Source organism: Typopeltis vanoorti, chromosome 16 (genome assembly GCF_054136105.1).
Source record: "Typopeltis vanoorti isolate ZY-2024b chromosome 16, IOZ_Tvanoo_1.0, whole genome shotgun sequence".
NCBI classification, from domain to species: Eukaryota; Metazoa; Arthropoda; class Arachnida; order Uropygi; family Thelyphonidae; genus Typopeltis; species Typopeltis vanoorti.
In genome coordinates, this window is record NC_143564.1 from 21,512,704 (window position 1) to 21,537,074 (window position 24,371).

The window sequence follows — 24,371 nt, forward strand, 5'->3', positions numbered from 1 at the left end:
TGAAATACTCCAATAAAGTGTTCATTGAACAATTCCACTATGTCCTCTGCATCAGTCACTGTATTCCCATTTTTATCCTAAAATATCTTTCATCACAGTCATTTCTCCTCTTACTGGCCACATAGCTAAAAAATTCCCTAGGATTTTCTTTGGATCTTAGGACCAATCTCCTCTCATATTCAGTTTCGCTTTTCTTACCACACTAGTCACTCTTCTGGCCTGTGTCTTATATTCCTCATGCATCTTCTCTTCACCTGTCTCCTTATATCTCTTCCGTAGCCTTTTTTTCGCATGTAATTCCTGTTTAATATTGTTTGTCATCCACTTTACTCCAAATTGCGTCCTCTTCTTCACTCGTGGTATACAACTTACCATTGCTGATAACAAATATTCTTTCACAATTTCCCACGCACTAATGATATCCCAGCCTTCCAATTCCTCCCTCCATGAAACTTCCTGAAGTTGACTTCTAAGACTATTATAATCACCTGCCTTATAATTCCACATAAGTTCCCATCTCTTTGATACTCCTGCATGTCTATTCATTTTCCAAGTCAAAACCATATGGTCAACTCAGTTATTATCAACTCTTCTGATGCTATAACCAAATCCAAAACGTTTGAACCTCTTGTTCCCTCTGTTACATGTTGCCTAAGACATTTGTCCCTCAAGAATTCTAGAAATTCCATTCCCCTATTGCTACATGCATCTTCCTCTCCCCAATTTTTACTACTGTAGTTAAAATCTCCCATAACAATCATTCTTCTTGCACTTACCAAACTCAGCTATCTAAACATTTCCTGGTCCCCACCCTCTGTGCTCCTGGGGCTGTAGCAACACCCCACTAAATATCCTGTCTTGCCTATCTCTACCTTCCATCATATGCTCTCAAAGTCATTTGTCTCACTTCCTTCCAAATTCTCCATTCTTAGAGGACATAGGTCATCACTTATCATAAGCAGTACCCCACCACCATGCTTTCCCCTCCTATCCTGACGAAAAATGCTATACCCGGCAACTTCTATTCCTGTTGTTATATCCCCTTCTGTCAACCACATCTCAGTGATCGCAATAATTTTTGGCCAGGCTGATGCTATCTGCGCCACCAATTCCTCTCCCTTATTCCGGATACTCCTGGCATTAGTATAAAGCATATAAATGCCATTGTTTCTATACCCAGTATTATCCCTTCTAGACTCCACTGGGCTCAGTGTTACCTGACATTGTCTCCCTTCTCCCAAGTATCCATTCCCACAAGAAGCCACCCCTGCTATCATCCTCCCTGGGACACACACACTAACTTGTTCAGAACTAAAGCACTGAACCTTGTGGAACACCACTAGTCATCAGCTTTTGCCCAGATTCTGCTCCTGCATATACTACTTTTGATATCTGACCAGCAGCCACATGCTTTTCCACATAAGCATATTGATCTCCAATTGTTCTAATTTGCATAATAGAGTTCCATGTGGTATTCTGTCAAATGTCTGTGTAAAATCCAGCAGAATCATCATGTAGCCATTTCCTTTATCCAACTTAGCTGTTACTCTGTTATGCATAAAAGATTAATAAATTACTATGGCATAACCAACCATTAACAAATCCATGTTGTTCCCCATACAGTGTCATATTTTTATCCACCCATTTTTGACAAATTTTTTCCAGTACTTTTACCACCACACCAGAGATACTGATAAGTCTATAATTGGCTACGTCTGTTTCAGAACCTGCTGTATGCAAGGAAATTATTTTGCCCTCTTTCCACTCCCTTGTAACTCTACCAGAGCTGAGACTTAAACAGCCTAGCAGAGGTATTGCCAGTTCCCTTGCACATTCTTGCAAAGCTCTAGCTGATATGCCATCCAATCCCACAGCTTTATTTACACTGAGATTCTACAATATTCTAAGAACTTTCAATTCATCCAACTCTGTTTCCACATCAGTCTCTTTCATATATGTAACCTCAGCAACCTCACTTGGATGATATACCCTTGCAATGTGGTCATTCAGTAACTCAACTATTTTATGTGCTTCTGTCACCTCGTGACCATTCTTCTTCTTCTTGCCACATAACAAAAGAATTCTTTGGGATTTCCTCAGGCCTGCTTGGCTAGATTCTTCTCATAATCTGATTTTGCCTTTCTTACCATGCTGGTTGCCTTTCTTGCTGACCTTTGTACGGATCATGAGTTTGCAGATCACCTTTCTCCTTGTGTACCCTCCACTGCATTTTCTTCTTCAGCAGTAGATAGTTAAGAACATGCTTCTTAACTATCTGCCTTGCACTACTAACATCCTTTCCTTGCAGTGCTTTATGTCATGGCACAGATTCAAGCTTCTAAGCTTATAATAATTTGCCTTGTAGTTCCACATATACTCTCCTTCACAAAATATTCCTCATGTTTTACAATATCCCAAATCAAGACCACATGGTCACTTTTGCCAATCGAAGGCAATGTGGTCACCGTGGTTATGGGTAGCTCTTCCAATCCCACAACTAGGTCCAATACTCTGACATCCTGAGTCCTCTCCATCACATGATGCCTCAAGTAATTATCTCTCAGTAACTGTATAAATTCCATCTCCTTCCTGCCACATGATCTTTCTTCTTTCTAATCTATATCTCTATAGTTGATGCCCCCATTTAATCACTAGACCTGCAGTCATTGTACTAATTTGCCAATGCATGCCTTCCAGATCAGGCCTGGATTCCACAGGCCTATAGCAACAACCATCTGTTTAATTTGTCTTACTTGCTTTCATATCTCTTCACTGCTTCAAATGAACAGCTGTCCTCCTGCCTCTCTCCTATTCTTTTTGTATGCAATTCATTTACTGTCATCAGCCGTACCCCCCCCCCCATCCTATATTCTCTATCTTCCCTGAAAATACTTAAGCCTTTACATTTTATCCGTGTAACTATATCATCTGCAATTAGCCAAGTGATTCTAATGCCTACAACTTTTGGCAAGGTTATAAGTGTGCAGCCATATGCCTGGAAAAGGAATGTCCTGGGTTCGATTCCTTTTGCTGATGTGAGGAGCTTAAGAATGTTTCTCAGACATAGCCAAGTTAGTCAGTCTTCAGTGTGGACAGCAAAGTTTTTCTCCCCAGTTTATCTGGGGTTTTTCAACCTGCAAGCAGGCAAACCAGCTCCGTGAACACATGCATCTACAGATGTGTACCAGGAGGCATAAGGATAACCATCTTATCCTTGAGTTAGGGTTGTGGTTGCAAAGTCCAAGAATAATTGGAAAGATCATGGTCACTTAAGTGCCTGTTAGAACCACTGATACAATAGGTATTAGTTTTTTTTTGGCATTAACTAAAAACTCCCTCTCTCTTGTTCCTGGTGCTTCTGGCATTAGCATATAGAAAATGCAGCATTCCTTTAGAATTTAAATCACCCTTACTTCCTGAATTGTGATGACTACCCTATTAAATATTTTTGTTTCAGAGACCCTATTCTGTACTCGGTCATTCTCACACTCATTTGCCTCGTGGGTGTCTTCTCTCTCTCTCACACACACACCCCCACAAACACACACACACAACTACCTATCTACCTACCTGCTTCCACCCTAGTTACTTGAATTCTTGTGTAGAGGCTTAAGTGCTGTGAGGACATAATGTTGGAGGCTTAATGGATTTTTTACAACACTCAAAAAGAATTAAAATAGAATTTAATACTTCCTATATTCTGTCCTAGTCACTAGGACGTCTACGGGGATTACAAAAACAATTAATGTAACATATACACAAATAATAAACAATACTGAGCAGAACCACATAGGTGACAATTGTTTTTGTAATTCCCGTAGATGTCCTGGTGACTAGGACGAAATATAGGAAGTATTAAATTCTATTTTAATTATTTTTGAGTGTTGTAAAAAATCCATTAAGCCTCCAACATTATACCTAGTTACTTGAGTTTTCCTGAATTTGCATTTCAGCATGCTCAGTGAACAAAGCTCTCTCTAGACACCTAACACCGATACCAATTAGATGCAGTCCATCAGCATTATACAAATTATACAGCAATATCTTTCATTCTATCAAAATCAGACCCACAAATCCTACTTCTTTCTTTCTGCACATCATACGTATTTATTCATTGGCTATAAACACCGTCATCTTCAGTTCTGCTCTATCGTGGAGTTGCAGGAGACTTGCATTCTTCACTTTCTCACTCTTGATTTTTGCTTCATCTAACAACTCCTTTATATTCTCCCTCACAGAATACTTCTTGCCCCTCAGCTCTTTAATGCCAATCAAGACAATTAATTCTTTAGACAAAAAACCTTTTTTCCATCTAGAATTGCATCTGGACGGTGTGTCCTCAAATGGACAACATGGCCAAGATTTATTGAATGCCAATATCTTAAGGATTCAATTCACTAAAGAAGACAACTACACTCTGCCCTTCCAAGATTACCTGATTACATACTAATCTGATGTATCCTTAGTATTCTCTGTCTACAGGACCCCCCCCAACACACACACACACACACACCACAGACACAGGTAGATAAATCCACCAACAATCATAGCACCATTCCTCCCAGCACTGTGGCATCAAAAAACCTAAATTAATATGGCAAAATCGATGCACTGGGATGATACCCTTACCAGTGAACTTAAACAGCACCTACCAGAATAAAAAACTACTGATATTTAATAACCTCACCACACACACACACAGCTTAAAGTAAAATAATCACCACCATTCCAAAAATACACAAAGAGTTAAGTTGTAAAATCCTGAAATACAATCTCTTGCCCACTTTCAGATCATACAAAAAAATTGACATCCTTTATCCAATCTCTCCCAGCTACAAATCTATAGATTAGCCTTGTATCTATAGTGCCCTGCAACTGTAACCTGTCCTACCTAAGCCAAACATTATTATTATTATTACCCCCAAGACCTCATGGAGTCAAAGACTCATCTGGGAGGTCCCTTTATCACACACACACAGCTCATCATACCGTGTCTTAAACACACTCAAACTCCTAGCAGACACCACACTCTCAGGCAAGGCATTCCAATCATTTACAACTCTGCACGAAAAAACGACCTCTCACACCCTCCTTATACAGTTTCAAGGGATGACCTCCGGTTCTTCCCTGATCTCCCACTATTTTCTGTACAACTACTACAGCATTGATCCTATAAAAACCCCTTACCAACTTGTAGATCTCTATCATATCTCCCCTCTTTCTCCTGTCCAACAGACACTGCAAATTACAACTTCTCAATCTCTCCTCATACTCAACATTACAGAGGCCAGAAACTACACAGTCGCCTTTGGACCCTTCCAACATCTCTTAATCCTTCTGAAAACCAGGTGACCAAATGTGGGCACAATAGTCCATGTGTGGCCTAATCAAAGCCTTATACAACAGAACAAGAATCTCCCTACTTCTACACATCAGTGTCCTCCACATCATTCCCAGAACCCTTATGTTGTCTTCACAATTTTGGCTTTGAGTACCCTAAATTTTAGATCCCTATCCACTATCACCCCCAGATTTCTTATTTTCTCAACCTCCAACAATATATCCTCACAAAGCATAAATTCTGCATCCCATCTTTGTTTTCCAAATTTTAAAACCTTACATTTTGCAACATTGAACTCGCATCCCCATTTCCGTACCCAATCACTCAATTTATTCAAGTCTTCTTGTAAGGCCACTACATCTTAACTACTCTTCATGGCTCATCACAACTTTGCATCATCTGCAAACAACTGAATATCTCTATCCAAATCTTCACCAATATCATTAATATACAAGTTAAACAGTAATGGCCCTAAAACAGACCCCTGAGGCACTCCACTAGTGACTTTCCCTATCCTTGATATTGCTCCCCCATACACAACTTGTCGATACCTATCAGAAGGCCAGTCTCCAATCCAGTGCACTAATCTAATATCCAACCCCATCTGCTCTAGTTTGACTGTCAACTTATCATGAGGTACTCTATCAAAATCCTTTGCAAAATCCAAGTATATTACTGTGTATCCTTCTCCTCTGTCCAAAGAAGCAGTCAATTTATTGTGATAAGTAAGTAGATTACTAAAACATGACCTCCCTTTAGCAAATCCATGCTGTCCATCAAAGATAATACCATTGTTGGTCAACTCAACTCTGGATCCTAGTTCTCACAAGCTTCTCCAACAACTTAACCACAACAGACACAGATAAGCCTATAGTTTGATGTTTGAGTAATATCACCTCCTTTACGATCTTGCCCTCCTTAGGAACTTGACCCAGTGCAAGACTCGTATTAAAAAAAAAATGTCATCGCCGGTGTAAACTCCCTGGCACATTCCTTCAGAATACGGTGATGTATTATCAACTCCCACAGCCTTATTTACATCTAGTTTGCTCAACTCCCCATACACCTCTTGCTCACTTACAGTCAGTCTCTCTTTCCCATCATCAACTGCTCTCAATCTCTCCATGAAGTCACATCCACAAGATTGAAAGACCTTTATGAACTGCTCATTAAGTATCTCCACCACACTTTTCTCAACACCTGTCTTTATACCATTTTCTCCAATCAATGTCATCCTTCCATAATCATTCTTTCTTTTGCTGGCTACGTATCGAAAGAACTCCTTAGGATTCTTTTTAGCTTCATTAGCTAACGGCTCTTCATGCCTCTCTTTAGCTACCATCACTAACCAAGTCACCCTTCTTGCCTGGTCTTTGTAGACCTCATAGTATTGGTTATTTCCACTTCTCTTATGCTGCCTCTACAATGCTCTTTTTCTCTGTATCGCATGCTTAATCTCTTTATTCATCCATCTCACACCTACCTTATTTAACCTTCTCACCCATGGAATACATTTAGACATTGCATCTACTATACAGTTTTTGAAAATCCTCCAAGCTGCATTGATCTCTTTTCAGAGGTCCTCACGCTGCTGGCAACCACCCAGGTATTCACCTCATGGTCACTCTCATGAATTGGTGGATGATTTGACACCTCATTTATAATTATATCCTCTGATGAGATGACCAAATCCAAGACCCTCAATCATCGTGTTCCCTCTGTCACATACTGTCTGAGGTAGTTGTCCATCAAAAACTCAAGAAACTCATTTTCTTTACTTCCAGTTGCTATCTCATTATTCCAGTCTATATTGCTATAATTAAAATTGCCCATAATGATCATTTTCTTATTTGCTTGGCTAATTTTATTATACATTTAATTATCACCACCATCCACATTACCTGGTCTATAACAACATCCCTCCAAGTATTTGATTCCATTCACCTGTATCTCACACCATCCTGCCTCAAAACCACTGCTGTTATTTCCCTCTTGCATCTCTACTGTGTATGGACATAACTCTTTCTCTATCATTAATAGCACTCCCCCTCCCTCTTTACCCCTTCTATCCTCACAAAACATATCATACCCTTCCATCTCTATTCCTGTCAGGATGTCATCCTCTTCCAACCATGTCCCACTTATTGCAACAATTTTTGGGTGAACAGACGCAATTATTGGAACCATTTCATCTGCCTTGTTTCTTATACTTCTAGCATTTGTATACAAGCAGAACAGCTCATTTCTGGATCTACAGCTAGTTCCACTGATAACACTCACTCGATGTGATCTCTCCATGCTCGGCTGGGCCATTTCCTTTTCTCCTTCATTTTAGAACCCTTTTCAATTCCAACTGGTTCCTCTTGATCCCAGGTCATCCCATTCCTTTCCTTTCTACACATGATCTCTCTTCTCCTCTTGGAGGATCCACCTTTCTCACGCTGTGTACCCCTGTCCACCCTGAGCCTCCCCATTTCCCTGCTCCTCTTGCACACCCATTCTCTCATTTTCTATACTCATTCCACTCACTTCCCCATTCATAGCCACCTCTTTCATTCTCTCCTATCTTACTCTCCTGCTCTTCCACATCACTTCCTGCTTGCTCTGATTCATTCTCTCTACTCACTTCTCTACCTTCCAGCAGCAGTCTCTCCAAGCGACTAACACCATAACCACTCAAATGCAGTCCATCACTCCCATACAGCTCACTTCGTCCCTCAGACTCATTCCACACATTAACAAACTGTACTCCCATCTCATCACACATTTCAGACAGCATATCATTCATAACCCTTGCTCTCTGCCTCATTTCACCACAGTCATACCTAAGCAACATGCTGACTACCCTTCCTGTCACACTATTCTCTTTTATCCTTCTAAGCAACCTCCTAATATCCATTCTGACACGCTCTTTGTCCTCTGTCAAATCATTCGTACCTATTAAAACTAACTTTTTTCCCTCTCTCCCACCTCATAATCAATGCCTCAATTACTCTATTCATTCTTCCGCCTGGAAAACATACCTTATGTATCTTATCATCCAGCACACCTTTAATAATGGAGTCGCCATAGAATGCCACTCGCTCATCTTTTGTTAACTCTTTCATGCAATCCTGATTTGTTTTAATAGCTTTTTACCCAAATTTTCTTAATTTCATTCCGTATCCATTTCATCTGTCTCCTCATGCAATCTAATTCAACTTCCAAATCTCGTGACCCATTCTCTGCATCCTTCAATCTTTCTAAGTTTCTAACTCTCTACCCCCTCTTCTCACTTTCACTCTCATTCATCCTTCTTTCTTTCCGTACTTTGGGTCCAACATGCGTCCAACTTTCGCTATCATTTATTCTCTCGATTTTTTCCACTTTTGATTCCTGTGTCACGCCATTTCCAGTTCCATTCGTTCTCTCAATTTCGTTTCCTTCCGCTACTCTCGCCTCACTTTCATCCTTTTTGTACATGCATCATTACCAATAATGGACTCTCCGGACACAGTGATAACATCTGGTGCCACCATTGTAGCTGCTCAGGAAATTAAGTCAGTGACTTGCATCCTACAGAATCCACTGAAAGAAAAATACTTCACTTTAAAAAAGCAAATACAAGTTTGAAAGATCATTCCATGAATTCTAACTCTACTCTAAACAACATTCCTAACCTCAGGAAATTTGAATGCATAAAACTGCCTCAAATCTAAGTAATGACCATCCTCAGAACATCAGCCTAATTTTCAAGAATTAACAATCAAGCTTATGGAAGAAGGGTTGCAAATGGGAACTTAGGTCTTCTCATGTTTCTTCCCATGAGTTCCTCTCCTACTCATGCAATACCTAAACATACTTATCTTTACCTGTGGTTTTCACCTTTGAATTAGGAAATAAAGGAAACGAGACAAGCCAATGAATAAGCTTAAACATCAAAATTATGAAGACAAACTGGAAGGAGAAAGGGACAGATGGAGTAAAGAAATGGAATTAATGTAGTTACTAAAAGATAAGTATCTGAAAGAGATAACTGGAGGGGACCTAGGGGTTGAAAATGCTCAATCTGATGATAATATCAGTGAATTTGTCAGTAACTAAGGTGGCTAATTTGGTAGGTTTGAAAATTCCACATTTAGCCACCTGGGCTGTGGTAAATGTGGAATTTTCAGTTAAGAGGAAGTATATGTAGAACTACAGAGTAAGCAACTGACAAACTCAGGCGGTAGCAGAGTATAGTACCATGACATTCAGAATCTGCAAAGGAAAGATCCTAGCAATGTATGAAGAATGGTTCAAGAAGTGCTTGAGGGAAGTCATATCAGGCTGCATACCTAGGATTAGGAGAATAGATCAAGTTGGAGTTAAATGAATGAACAGCATCATTAAGCAGAAGAAAGTTGATAGTTTGGAGCAGTGCAAAGCACAGACAAGAAGAGGCATCCACTTGACAGGAAGGCAAAATGAGATTTTGAGAGAATATAAGCTAGGCAGGTCAAAGGAAATCCCAAAGATTTCCTTTTCTGTGCGGCAAATAAAAAGAAGAATGCTTATGGCATCACTTCTTAATCATCAGTAATGAATACCAATGATTAAGAAGTGATTGTAGAAGGAATAGTTGAATTATTCAGTAGTCACTCTGCGAAGGAATAACGAAATTACTGAATAATCACATCTATCCACATCTCAATGTGAACAGTGCCTAGGACTTGGATGGGATACTGACATGCAAAATGCTAGGTACAAGAAAATGGAAGTGCCTCTGACTGGGTTATTTAGTTCTTAGTACAGAATTTAGTTCAGAGAATGAAAAATAGACAAAAAATATTTTTATTACAATAAAGAGACTCCAAGACAAAGATAGCAAATTACAGACTGATCAGCATATCAGGAATGAAATTAAGGTATTGGATATTAAGTACTGAATATTACATCCATCAAATTTTCTAGATTACACTCTTCTAAGAGCTTAACCATCATCATGGAGATTGCCCTAACTCAGTCCACGAGTCCATTTATTTGCCTTTTATTAGTGCATGTGTTAGATTTCACTGCGTGATAGTTGTTTCAAAATGTTTGGTTTTCATCACCAGGAAGAAACCTAACAGGACAAAAACTCACAGTCCAGCTATAGCAATCATCTCCTGCCAGAAAGTGATATTTTCATAAGTGACCACACTGCTTCAAAACCACCCACTATTTTACATGGGCATAACTCTTTTACTATCAACAACAGTACTCCCCTTTTTGCATTTTCTGTCTTCATGATAAACATCACACCCATCCATCTTTATTCTTGTCAAGATGCCATCTTCATCCAACCATGTGTTACTTCAACATTTTTTTGCGTGAATGAATTCATTCAATGCAAGTTTTATTCCCTTATTCCTAATACTTCTTGCATTTGTAATACAAACATAACAGTTGATTTCTGGGTTTCTGTTCACTTATACAGTCCCACTGGGTCTGTAACAAGTTCCACTGATATTTTTATTAGATGTGACTTCTCCATACCTTACTCTGGTCATTCCTCTCTCACAACATCCATCCCAGAACTCTTGCCAGACCAAAATGCTCTCTTTGTATTCTATTCCTTTCTTGTCTACTACTCATACATTAACTTCCTCTTTGAGAATCATCCTTACCCACATTGTCCCCCTATCCAGTTGTTTTGCTGTCTTGTATTCCTGTTCTCTCATTCTCCATGCTCATGCTACTCACTTCTCCATTCATAAGCACTCCTTCAATCCCTCCCCTTATTCTTCTGCTCTTCCACATCATTGCTTCTTTCTTGCTCAGATCCATTCTCTTCAGTCATTGCTCTTCCATCCAACAGCAGCTTCTCCAGATGACTCACAACAAAACCATTCAAACTGAATTCACATGCAGTCTGTTCACTTATACAGTTCCACCGATCCCTCAAACTCATCTCACACATTTTGTAAACTGCATTCCTTTCTCTTCATGCAATTCTGCTAACAAACCATTAATAATATTTTTCCTCCAAATCACATCATCAGTGTCATACCTATGCAACATACTGTTTAAATTTCTTCATCATTAACAACCATGGGTCCAATGCCCATAGGTGTTTGATGCCATCTTCATATGATTTTTCCATTGCATTCTATTTTGTGCAAGATGACTCAGTTTGTGTATAGAGTTTACGCACCATTTGACAATGTCATCACTGCATTCTCTGTTTGGTCTTCCTCTTTTGTTCTTTCCTTCAATCATTCCAAACAGCAGCATTTTTATTTTCCTCTCATCGTTCATTCTACATATATGGCCAAAGAGACATAGTTTCTTTTTTATTATTTTCTGGATCAGGTTTTCTTTTGGTTGTATTCATCTGTAGATTTCCTCATTCTTCACTTTCTGGATCCAGCTTATTCTCAAGATCTTTCTATAGCACTTCCTCTCAAATGCTAATATCCTCCTTTCAGATTCTCTCAGGAGTACCCAGGCCTCACATCCATAGAGCATACTGCTGAAGATAGAAGGTTTCTACAATGCACAGTTTAGTTTTCATCTTTATAGCTCAGTTCTTCCATATTTTGTCTCCATGGCTTTTAAAATAGTTGTTGCTCTGGCTATTCTAATTTTTATCCTTTTTTTGGGATCCAAGTCATGCGTCATGGGACATCCAAAATATGTGAAGTGTTCCACACTTTCCAGTTGAAATCTGTCTATCGTAACTCTGTTCAATAACTCCTGTTGTCCAAATATCATTGTTTTAGTTTTTTCAAAATTCATTGACATTTAGTCCATATCTTTTTCCTTCTGTATAGTGTTTACAATGTCTGTTCCAGCCTTGCTGCATCTTCTTCAATCAGGACGATGTCATCTGCACAGCACAGGTAGTTTATTCTCATGCCATTTATTGAAATGTCTCCACCTTCTTCTTTAATCTTATCTAGTGTTCTTCCCAGAACACTTAAATTTCTTATCACACTTCTATTCTTCTCATGGTTATATACTTTATTCTTCTCATAAATTGGAGGGGAATCTGTAATATGCTATGCATATTACAGATTCCCCTCCAATATCCTGCTATAGATATTACAGATAAGCCATGCACATCTATAATATCTACAGCAATAGCAGGTTGGGTGGAAGCCTTTATTTGAGAATGACAAATGTATTTATGTTTCTCTATACCACTATCAAAAGGTTCATAAATCTATAGCACATGAATACCATATGTGAGATTAATAGATATGTATGATCAAATTAGCCAACCAAATAAGAAAACGGTTATCATTATGAGCAATTTTAATTATGGCAATGTAGACTGGAAGTAAAGAAAATGAGTTTATTGGGTTTTTGAGGGATAACTACTTGAGACAGTATGTAACAGAGAGCATGCGAGGATTGAGGGTCTTGGATTTGGTCATCAGAGGATGTAATTATAAATGAGGTGTCAAATCATCCACAAATTGGTGAGAGTAACCATGAGGTGATTACCTGGGTGGTTTCCAGCAGTGTGAGGATCTCTAGGAGAAAAGGGTATATGTGGAACTAGAAAGGTGATTATGAAAAGCTCAGGAGACAGCTTGTGGGTGTAGCATGGAATGAGGAATTAGCTGGAAAAGAAATCAATGCAGCTTGGAGGATTTTCAAAAACTATCTAGTAGATGCAATGTCTAAATTCCAAGGGTGAGAAGGTTAAATAAGGTAGTTGTGAGACGGATTAATAAAGAGATTAAGCATGCAATACAGAGAAAAAGGGCATTGTGGATGCAGCATAAGAGAAGTGGAAATAACCAATTCCATTAGGTTTACAAAGACCAGGCAAGGAGGGTGACTAGGTTGGTGAGGGTAGCTAAACAGAGGTATGAACAGCAGTTGACTAATAAAGTCAAAAAGAATCCTAAGTAGTTCATTTGATATGTAGCCAACAAAAGAAAGAATTATTATGGAAGGATGACATTGATTGGAGAAAATGGTATAAAGACAGCTGTTGCAGAATGTGTGGTAGAGATACTTAATTAGCAGTTCATGAAGGTCTTGTGAATGTGACTTCATGGAGAGACTGACTATAAGTGAACAAGAGGTGTATGGAGAGTTGAGCAAACTAGATGTTAATAAGGCTGTGGGATTTAATAATATATCACCACATATTCTGCAGGAATGTGCCAGGGATTAACACCTGCCTTGACATATTTTTTTTTAATATGAGTCTTGCACTGGGTAAAGTTCCTAAGGAGTGGAAGAAGGGCAAGATTGTGCAACTTCATGAAATAGGTGATAGAACTCAAGCAGCAAACTATACTATCTGTGTGTCAGGTGTTGTGGTTAAGTTGTTGGAGAAGCTTGTGAGAACTCGGATCCAGAATTGGGTTAACAACAATGGTATTAACTTTGATGGACAGCATGGATTTGCTAAAGGGAGGTCATGTTTTAGTAATCTACTTACTTATCACAATAAATTGACTGCTTCTTTGGACAGAGGAGAAGGATACACAGTAATATACTTGGATTTTGCAAAGGATTTTGATAGAGTACCTCATGATAAGTTGACAATCAAACTAGAGAAGATGGGATTGGATATTAGATGAGTGCATTGGATTGGAGACTGGCTATCTGATAAGTATCAACAAGTTGTGTATAGGCAAAGTAATATCCAGGAAAAGGAAAGTCACTAGTGAATTGCCTCAGGCATCTGTTTTAGTGCCATTACTGTTTAACTTCTATATTAATGATATTGGTGAAGATTTGGATGGAGATATTCAGTTGTTTGAAGATGATGCAAAGTTGTGATGAGCCATGAAGAGTAGTTAAGATGTAGTGGCCTTACAAGAAGACTTGAATAAATTGAGTAATTAGGCAAGCAAATGGCGATGTGAGTTCAATGTTGCAAAATGTAAGGTTTTAAAATTTGGAAAACAAAGATGGGATGCAGAATTTATGCTTCATGAGAATATATTGTTGGAGGTAGAGGAAATAAGAGATCTGGGGGTGATAGTGGATAAGGATCTAAAATTTAGGGGACACATCACCAAAATTGTGAAGACAACACAAAGACTTCTGGGAATGATGCGGAGGACACTGACATGTAGAAGTAGGGAGATTCTTGTTCCGTTGTATAAGGCTTTGATTAGGCCACACATGGACTATTGTGCCCAGATTTGGTCACCGGGTTTTCAGAAGGATGAAGAGATGTTGGAAAGGGTCCAAAGGCGACTGACTAAGGTAGTTTCTGACCTCTGGAATGCTGAGTATGAGGAAAGATTGAGAAGATGTAATTTAGAGAGTCTGGTGGACAGCAGGAAGAGGGAGATATGATAGAGACCTATAAGTTAGTAAGAGATTGTTATAGGATCAATGTTGGAGAAGTTCTACAGAAAATAGTGTGAGATTGGGGGAGAACCAGAGGTTATACCTGGAAACTCTATAAAGAGGGTGTGAGTAGTAGAGTGAGAAGCAGGTTTTTTTTGTGCAGAGTTCGAAATGATTGGAATACCTTGTCTGAGAGTGTGTAGTCTGCAATTAGTATGAGTGTGTTTAAGACACCGTATGGTGAGCTGTGTGTGTGTGTGTTATAAAAAGACCTACGAGATGAGTCTTTGACTCCATGGGGTCTTGGGTAATAATAATAATAATAATAATAATAATAATCTTAATGCCTTTTATTCCCTTATAGAGAGCAGATAATGCTATTTTAGTCCTATCTAACTTTTGGAGGCTGAGAGTGTTCACTTCAGTCTCCACCAGTAATCAATCAGAAATAGCTAGCCCAAGACACTCATTAATTATAAATGTCACCCGCTGAAGGGACTGGTTCCATCACCTCATGGTCCCTAATCCTAATGGTATTTATTGTCTAAAATAATGTGGATTTAGTGGTCAATTTTCTTGAGTTTACAAGACAAAAAAGTCCAAGTTTCTGAGAGCAAAACATCTACTTACCCATGGCATAGATTTACTTATTTGGAAACCAATTGAAGAAAGGCTTAGGAAAAAAGTCTCTCTCGTCAGTAACTAGAATGGAACCCAAGTCATTCTTCTGGCAGATTAGTGCTATAGAGTGCCAATGCCACTTCCATTGAGGTACACGTTTTTTTTTTTTTTAATTTTTTTTTTTTTTACATAATCCAATAAGTCCATTGTATAGACCAAATATGAGACTTTCCAAATCACTTCAGAAACAAATAAGTGTTCTAATGGTCATACACCATGCAGTGAAGTTCATCTCCAACCTAAACACAATCACATACATCCATGTTCATGTTCAGCTTATAAGGTTGCCAAAGTTTAATTTAATTTCTAATTCGCATGAGATGAACTTACATATAACTAAATTGGAGAGTGAAAAGAATATGCTGATATTCGATTAGCATAAAAGGGGTGTGGGTTTCAAATGTTGATTTTTTTAAAAAAACTGAGTGGCAGCATTTTTGAAATGAAATAGTCTAAGGTTGCTTCAAACTTACAATTAGTGTGGTGAATGGCATTATTTGTGACTGCTGTGTTACTGGTGAGGGGCAGGAGAGAATTCAGTCATTATAATACCAAAAGGCTAATGTTTTTCATCGTCACGTTGATGCTGTATGTGATACCCTAAAATACTCCTTTATAGAATAAGAATAAGGTAAGTAAAATAAAGGAATAAGGTAAAAATTGAGAGTACAACGTCCTATAATACTATCTGATCAAAAGAATCCAGATACCTACTTGAAACTGTAATCAGACTTTCCCTGTGACACTTTCCAGTGGTGGACATTAATACAGGGTGGATAGATACACCCTTTGCTTCTATGACAGCTCTAACTCAGCCAGGGAGGCTTTTTATAGGTGTCGGAATGTCTCTGGAGGAATGGTGGCCCATTCATCATGAAGAGCTGTAGCCAGAACAGTTTGTAATGTGGGTCATTGGAGTCTGAAGTGAAGTTGGCATTCTAATTCATACCAAAGATGTTCTAAGGGAGAGATCGGCAACACAGTGCCCGCGGGCGCCATGGCTCCCACGGTGAATTTTTAGTGCACCCTCAGAGAAATTATTGTAAACTGGTTTGGAGCTCACAGTGGTAATTTTGCAGTGTAGATCGCAGTATATCTGAGAGATACATTTATTACTAGTATGTGCTAAAAGGCAAGAAAACATAAAGAAAAAACACTGGATATATAATACATAATGGTACAAATGAAGTGAATATTGAATCCAACATTATTTCATAGCCGAACAGAGAAACAAGAGTTTTGTGCCGAATATATAGAAACTAAAAGTTTCAGCAGATGCAAGCATAAGTAGTGCCTTATGGGCAACTCATAGTAAAGGTGGAGCAAGCCCTTACCATTTTCCATAAATGTAAAGCACATCTTGTAGAGGTCAGCAACCTTTTTAATATGAAGAGCACAATATAAAATTTGAAAATTACAGAGGGCTCATGACACAGGCATTTTTTCTCTCATTTCAGACTTAAAAATTTTATGAATTGTTGTTTTTAAGAAAAATGAGATTTCAAATTTTAACATTATTTTATTTACCTCGCTTTTACAACATATTTTTGCCATATATGAATGAATATAAAATACTATAAAAAATAAAAAATGAATTCAAAAAGAATAGTCATGTTAACAATTAGCATGTATCTGTCAGATCAGATGTGAGCACCTTGCTTTATCAATCATAATGGCAAATGTATTATGCAATAATAGTGTGGCTATTTCTAATAAAAGTAATATAGAAAGAAATTTCAAAACCATTCATGCCAATTGTAATTTTAAGTTTAATTATTTAAATCAGGAGGAGTCTGTAATGCAGTGCCCGTGAGCATCATGGTGCCACAGTATTGCACCCTTCATGTTAAAAATGTTGACGACCACTGATCTAAGGGATTCAGGTCAGGACGCTGAGCCGGCCAGTTCATTTCTGGAATGTTATTGTCCACAAACCATTCTCTCATAGACCTTGCTTTATGGCAGGTAGCATTGTCATGATGATACAGACAATAGTCATCACCAAATTGATCTTCTACTTTAGACAGTACGCAGCAGGTTAAAATGTCATTATACATTTCTGCATTTAGATTTCCGTGTAGTGTTACGAGAGGTGCAGGTCCATTCCATCAAAGACACCCCACACACTGTAATGTCACCTCCTCCAAATTTCAATGGTGACACTACACATGTTTGCAGGAATTGTTCTCCAGGCATTCACCATACCCAGACCCACCCATCGGACTGCCACATCCAGAGTAATTTAATAATAAGGTGGTACACCTTTTGGCATCTCCACTTCCGGCCTGGCTCCCACTGATGAGACCTCAATAAAGGTCGAAACCGGTCTGGATAGTGGCCCTTCCCTTAATGCATAGCATCATACATATCCGCAAGGAGATGTGCTTTGCATTATGGGAGATACCTAGACAGAAGTGATGATAGCTTGGTCCATCTTTGCACTGAGTTGCCTCAGTCTTGAAGTATCTTCAGGCACAAACTTTGTTTGCTAACACTTGGATAAAGGATTAAACTAAATTTATTATAACATGGTAAAGCATGATTCATCGCTACAAATCACACAGTTGTCCACTGTCCGGTGGCATCACTCTTTACACCACTGCATGCAGCACTTAATGTTCACAGGAGAAATGTTTGGTGCTTGCTGGACAGTTAGTAGCACTGCAGAACTCCCAGGTAATTGTTTCCATCAATGTCTGGGAATTTCCATGAATCACCTTTTTCAATGCTCACTGTCTGTCTTAAACGCAGGATACCCAACAGTGGTTTTGTTATGGTTGTGCCTTTCCGTTTCCACTTCACAATCATGTCACCAACTGTTGCCTTGGGCAATTTTAGGAGGGTTGAAATGTCTCTGACCGATTTCCTACTGATGTGGCAACCAATAACTGGTCCATATTCGAAGTCACTGAGCTCCCTTCACCTACCCATTCTTCTCATATTTCTTATCACTAAACAATACACAGCTTCGTGCCTCCTTTTATGCAGGTAAATGAGGTTAGAGTGACGACGCCAGTTTACGAATTACAGAGGGGTGTAATAATGAAAAATGCAGAGCAGTGTAATAGTGTAATACCGAACAACAACGAAGTGTACAATTTATGCTGATGAGCGCCTCCGTAGCGCAATTGGAAGAAGGATTGTACACTGTGCCTTTCGATTGAAAAAGGCCTAAGTTTGATTCTCATTGTGATAAGAAGAAACTTTAAATGGGTTTATTTCAATTGAAGGTGAGTTAGCTGATCTCATAAGGAGGTAGCAGGGTTTTTTTCTCCTGAAAACTGGGATTTTTCATCCTGCATACAGACAAATTGGCCTTCAGGACACATACAATTTACAAAAAAAAAATAATAGTGGTGGTGGGCAGTAGATGGTGTGGTGTAGATGAATCTAGTAGTGGTTCGGTGTTGTTGATGAAGTGGTAAAGATGGAAAGTTGTAGAGCAGGTGCCCTCCCTTGATGAATCTTTGGACTCCTCTTGGAGGTGTCATATAATAGTAATAGGTAAAGTAGGTTTTCTCACAAAAGACTTGATTAAATTTCGAGGTGTGAATTATCCATCAAGTAATAAAGGACAAAGATTTAGAAAGTCCAGATACTTACATTCTTACAAAGTTATGGGGAATTATGAACCAAAAACAATATAAAATGAGAGTTGATGTTTTTATATGCATTTATTGCCTTGTATCTGATGCTGTTCACCCATTCCCTTGATGTATACACGTTTTTTCGCTCTGATTTCCTCAAGATGTAATTTTCACCTTTTATTTTTTCCATGCTATTCTAGAATAATATGTTAGTAACTGAGCAATCAAAAATCAATATTACTAACATATCATTCTTTCTTATTTCCTTGTCACAAAATGTTACCCTAAAATTCTTACTGATGGGGAACAAAACTTAAAAGCTGCAATCACAGATTATTATTCGTGACACTTCCAAGGAGTCTAAAGACTCATTGCGGGAGGACACGTATTGTACAACTCTCCATCTCCACTACTACACCGAACTTCTACCACCAATCAACAACATCAGCGCCATCCACTGCCCACCACCACAGCTAGTATATTTTTGTTTGTAAATTGCATGTTCTCAAGACGATTCGTCTGTAAGTGGGATGAAAATCCCAAGTTTCTGGAAGGAAAAAACCCTGCTTCCTCCATATGAGATCGGCTCCATATGAGATTTCATACAAACATCACCAAATATCATGGCCATGGGAGGAGGGCAGGAATATCCTTTCCTTCTCCACCTTTCAAAGCTATAGTTTCAACAGAGCTCTTCAATCTGCAGGTATCCAACTGTGTGAGCTGGGCTGTGGCAAAAAACTTCAGAAATGAAAGGTAATCTCTAGCATCCACTCAGTCCATGAGGAAACTAAACAAGTAAAAGCCATAATTGTTAGCAATATGTTTTCGGTGCTGCTGCTTCTTCTCCCCCCCCCCCCACCAAAAAAAAAAAAAAAATTCCTCATGACCAAAGATACAAAATATACTTTTGAGTGCCTGTCAACTTATTTATGTTAGTGTTTATTATCATTCTTTCAGGGATTTTAGGCTCAATGACCTGCTATGGCTTATGTCTCCTCCAAATGAATGATTTATATATCTTTTTGAGCAGTCTCAAACTGTCTAGTCTTTCAATATATTGAAATTATTTATTTCTGTATTTGTATGTTTTATCTATTACTGAGTCAATTATTAGTCCTTCATGCATTTCTGTACTTTTCTTTTTGCACAAAGTATATAGCCTGCTGTCTTCCATAGGAATTTCATTTCTCAACTTTTTAGACGTTTTTTATTCTGTAGTTTTCTGGTCCATATATCAGTTCCATACAGTAAGATGTCCTAGAATTTAAAAAAAAATATACATTCTTCTTTGCTTCTGAACTTGATTAAGTGTGAAAATATTATTAACCATCCCTATTATTTTTAGGAAGTTCATGCAAAATTTGAGATTAGAAGAAAGGGAGGAGCAATGACTATGAGTGAACAGGAAGTATATGAGAAACTGAGGAAAACTGATGTTAATAAGGCTGTGAGACTTGATGATATATCACTTTGTGTTTTGAAGGAGTGTGCCAGGGAGTTGACATGTGTCTCGACACACTTGTTTTACACTGTCTGACACTGGACCAAGTTTTAAATTATAGGTCCATCTCTGTGTGTAAGGTGTTGTGGTTAAAGTGCTGGAAAGGTCAGTGGCTCACTGATGGACAGCATAGATTTGCTAAAGAAAGGCCATGGTTTAGTAATCTGCTTACTTATTACCATAAAGTAATAGGTGCATTGGCCAAGGGAGATTTATCCCCTGTTGTATGCTTAGCTTTTGTAAGGGCTTTCAATAAACTGCTTCATGATAAGTTGATAGACTAGAATGGATGAGATGTGATATTAGATTGGTGCACTGGATTGGAGACTAGCTTTCTTATAGGTATCAGCAAGTTGTGTATGAGGATGCAATATCCCGGAAGAGGAAAGTCACCAATGGTGTGCCTTGAGGCTCTGTTTTAGGGCCAGTGCTGTTTGTTATAATGATACCGGAGAAAGTGGGAGTGGGGACATTCAGTTGTTTGCAGATGATGCAAAGTCGGAAAGAGCTATCAGGAGTAAAGCAGATGGTATGTGGCTTTATAAGAAGAATGGGCATTAGAGTGGAGTTCCCAGTTCAATGTTACAAAGTAAAGTTTTAAAATTCAGAAAATAAAGATTAGATGTAGTTATATAATTGGTGGAGATATATTGGAGGAAATAAGGTATCTGAGGTTGATGGTGTATAGAGATCTAAAATTTAGAGCACAGATTGATGAAATTGTGAGGACAGCACAACAAATTCTGGCAATGATGCAGCAGACATTGACTTATAGCAGTAAGAAGATTATGGTTCTATTGTGTATAAAGCCTTGGTCAGGACACACATGGACTACTGTATATTCACAGATTTAGTCACCTGGTTTAAAAAAGGATGAAGGAATATTAGAAAGAGTCCAGAGGCAACAGTAAGAAGATAGGCTGAGAAGATGAAATTAACAGAGTTTAGCAGATATGAAAAGTTGGGATCAAGAATATCATAGAGACGTAAAAGTTGGTAAGGAGTTCTTATCAGATTAATGTTTTTCACAGAATGGTGGGGAATTGGGGAGAACAAGAGGTCATCCATGGATGCTGTATAAGAGATCAAAGGAGTGAGAAGCAGGTTTTTTGAATGGAGAGTGGTGAGTGATCAGAATGTATTGCCTGAGAATATAGTGACTACAGTGTGTGAATGTATTTAAGGTACAGTGTGAATGAGCTGGGCTTGTGTGTGTGTGACCGAGGGATCTCCCACAATAGGTCTTTAACTCCGTGGAGGTCTCAAGATAATCTTTCACCTTCTTATAATAATTTAGTTTCAGAGGATGTTGTAATATCTTCTGGGTATTATAAACAGTTGTATACTGACTCATTTCTACTACTATTTTATTTCTTTACTTCAATTTCTTTATTATATATTTATATATCTTATTTTCCTTTACAGGTACTCTTAGCAATTTCTCTATTGATTTAATGTTAACTCTAATTTACTCCTTTTTTGTTCTACTTTAAAGTATTCCTCCTCGTGCCTGGGATCTCCAGATATTTATTTGATTTTCAAGACTGCGCCTCAGAAGTTCCCATGACACAAGAAAGCATTAATACCCTAATTAAACAAAGAACTCATTCATATCATAACTTCACCACAGTTTGCAGTCATGGCCTAAAACTCTCTATTTAACTCAAATCACTAATAACTTCCGGGCTCCCACCTTGCAGGTCTGAATTACGTTTTATTTAAAATCACTGCATTGCAAAAGATTAAAATGAGAAAAAATCATTATGTACTAATAAATAAACAAAATTTAATTACTGGTCAAATAGTTATATACAATACATGAAATCAACACTTCATTCACAAAAGAAATTCTTAGTCTTGAATAATTACTCAAGTGCGATACTTAATAAACTTTCTTATATTCTCTCAAATAAATCTCACTTAGTATATTCCACATCACAATTACTTAAAAAAATATTCATATATAACACAGAATTATTAGGTGTGCATAACAATCATAATTATTCTTCAACCATGCACCATACACACATTATATAACTCTTAGATTCTCATTCTCTCTTAAGGACTTAGTTATATGACTGGTAATCACATTGGCATATTTCATCTTTTCTAGTTTAAACATTCCTATGATATGACAACAGGCAATTAAATTAACACATACAATGATCAAAAGGAATTTCAATTAGCCCAATCTCTTCCTAGGAAAATTAACTATGCTCATGTTTAGCTCAATAATAATTTACATAGATCTACGAGTGATTCATGCACATTAAAACGCTATTTCCCTATACTAAGCAGTTCAGCAGTTCTTTAGGGGAATTGTCTTAAATCACAAACATAAAAGAAATGAACATACAGATTCACGTGGGTCTTTGACTGTCTTGCATATGTTTTCCTTCCTTGTTCCATTTATTTTTTCCGGTGCTTCAGGGGTCTCTTCTCCATTCTGTGTTTTTTTCTTTTCCTTCCTTCGCAGGAGTCTCAGGGCACCGTTGAGGGATCACGTCGGCCAATGGGATACTGGATAGGCTTCTTCTGGTGTCTGGAACTGACCGGCGAGGAACTGTGTAGGTCGGTGGGCATGCACGTACTCAAACAGAGCAGCAAGGCTTCAGGACCAATATGGCAAGATTCTCGCCTCCGATTTATCCTTGGCTTCGGACTGGAAATTCCCTTGGTGGATGGAACTCCGTCTTTCCCCTCTGGACTTACAGCATCTCTTGTGGATAGATCAGCCAAGATGAAAACAGGAAGCCCTTCTCAACAAAAATCCGATCCTTATATTTCTCCTTGCCTCTGCACTTTGGATCAAGGTTTTGGGACCCCGAATGTGCCCATGCATGTCTTGCGCGTAGTTATGAGAACCCCGGACAACAGCACGCAATTGGCAGTCCTTGAACTTTCACCGACAATCTTATTCTTCCTCTTTGACGTCCTTAATCTGGCTACATGGCCTACGGGACTTTCCGATTGATACAAGCCGTGCCTTTTCAATACTGACCTTGAAGGTCACCTGCAACAGGACTTGTAAACACTTTTTTTTAAAAAAACATGCCGGCTTATAGACATTACCCTTGGTTTCAAACATCCTACTTCTGCTCTTAAACAATGAGCAAGTTAATTCCCTTTGGGCTTATTTTGGTGTTTATACAAAATGTAAACATAGTAAACATAGATACATTTTATAAAAGGTTATTAAGGTGTGTTCCTACTGTAAAAATCGATGTACTAGAGGTTTTATTATTTTTCATAACATCGAGTTTTTACATAGGCCCACCCTTTCGTGAAAAAATTTTTTCAAACGTGAAACATGGATGTAAACATTTTTTTAACTTCGTGCTCCTATGGCGAGGGTTACCAATTCTCTGGGGGAGATACCACTCAGTTTTGTTTAACTTGCCTAGATCTCAGGAAATATCTGGTTTGATAGAACTTTCCTTCTTTAGCATTCATCAACCCACTGCCCCCTTCCTCCGAGATGTCACTGGACTTCTCTGATTTTTCTTCATCCTGATACTCGCATTCGCGATATCTTGTGGTTTCTTCCTCCAGGGCAAGACTATTACCTATATCGAATAATCCCCTTGTACTTCTGTTTCTATGATATTTCATATTTTCACCACGCCGATCCACTCACCCTCCCCATTTTTCTTCCCTTTTTCCTGGGGATGTGGATGACCTTCTCCTTCCCCATGATCCTTTCCATTTCTTCCCCCAAGCATACTAGGCCATCATCTATTTGGATCCTTTTGATCCTGAATCTTATAAGTCACGGGGGAAAGTCTCTCCATTATCACAAACAGTCCTGATGCTCTCCTTCCTAATTTTCTCCCTTAATGCTTGATGGTGCTCTGTTCTAGGAGAACTAAGCTTCCCGACCTTAGGTATTTATATTTCCTCAGTCTATTTATGTATGTTCTAGTCTTTTGAGAGCTGTTCCTGCTGAATTATGCGATGATCTCGTAGGCTACTTTATTTTTTTCGATCAGAGCAT